Raw genomic sequence first — 1,438 nt, forward strand, 5'->3', positions numbered from 1 at the left:
GGAAGAGGCAAGAACTGCGACTGCCCGACCATGGTCGGTGATGGGGTCAGGGTCATGGGATCTGGGCTGTAGGAGGCTGCCCGTGGCGATGGTCGCGAAGGGAGACGGGCCAACCATGGAAGTCGCGGCGGCAGTGGCGAAGTCGCTCGTGGCAGTGGCGGAGGATGAACCGCCCGTGGAGATTGCGGTAGGGGCGGCTCAGTCACCCGTGGCGGCGGTGGCGACGCCCATTGCTGCATTGCCTTTTGCTGAAAGTAAAGACATGCTTTTGAGATGTAATTAAGACATGCATTTGCAGTGTGACTTCATCTGCAATCTTGTATCTTTTCAGATCAGCTCGGATACGTTCCACATCAATTGACGACCTCCAAATGGCAATGTCATTCTATTAAATGTGATATTAACTTTAAATTTAATACCCCAAACTATGGCGATGGTAGACATACTCACAAAATGCCCCAAAGTATATTAACTTTAATACTATATGTGCAAACCATATTCCCTATACACAAGGCAGTAAACATATTCTGTCTTAAGTCTGCAAATCTGAAACTAATCGGTCTTCAGACTTGTCATGATCGATCTGACAAGAACTATGGAGTATAATAATTGCTGTAAATAGAGAGTATATATATAATAATAAAAGGAAAAGCTATGGTTCTACAACCAAGATATATACTGAAGAAGAAAATAAAATAATCATGAAACTCTTGTTCCTTTCTTCCATGCCAGCTTGGGATTTATCCCTGGTTTAGAATTCCAGCAACAGTTAATGTAGACATTCAGGTAGCGTTAAATTAGCGTTGAGTGCAATTATAGATGTTCATCGTTAAACTATTTCAGAAGATTTCATTCAATTATTTGACTTTTCCTCAGACTTTCAGGATTTATTCTCAGAATTCTATCCATAAGAAACTGCACAGCAATAGATCCTTGTTCTCTCATATTTCAGTCAATGCAAAATCACAAACTGTAACTACTCCCATCCAAGATCTACAGGAAATCTTTGTTTCATATGAAGGAGTCCAATTGCAAATCACAGACTACTCTCTCATCCAAGATTCCAATCACGAGAGGAAAAGAGCAAGTGAGCATACTGTAGGGGGAGTCGACGGTGACGGAAAGACTGGCGGCGGAGGTCCGGGGGTCTCGACGCGACGGCGACCGGGAGGGGAGAGCTGTGTCACGGAGCGCGCTGCAACCTGCAGGGAGAGAGGAAGCTGCGCGGTGGAGCTCCTGCACTCGCGGGCGCGGCGATGAGAGGACTGGTGGTGGAGGTCCGGGGGTCTCGACGCGACGGCGACCGGAAGGGGAGAGCCGCGACGGCGACGGCGGAGGGCTGGAGCCGCCGAGGCGTGATGCGGCGCAAGGGAGTCGAGGCGGCGCAAAGGAGTCGCGCTGTCGAGGGTCGATCCCGTTCCGTCATGCAAAAAGACTA

Source organism: Sorghum bicolor, chromosome 8, assembly GCF_000003195.3.
Source record: "Sorghum bicolor cultivar BTx623 chromosome 8, Sorghum_bicolor_NCBIv3, whole genome shotgun sequence".
In the NCBI taxonomy this organism is placed as follows: domain Eukaryota; kingdom Viridiplantae; phylum Streptophyta; class Magnoliopsida; order Poales; family Poaceae; genus Sorghum; species Sorghum bicolor.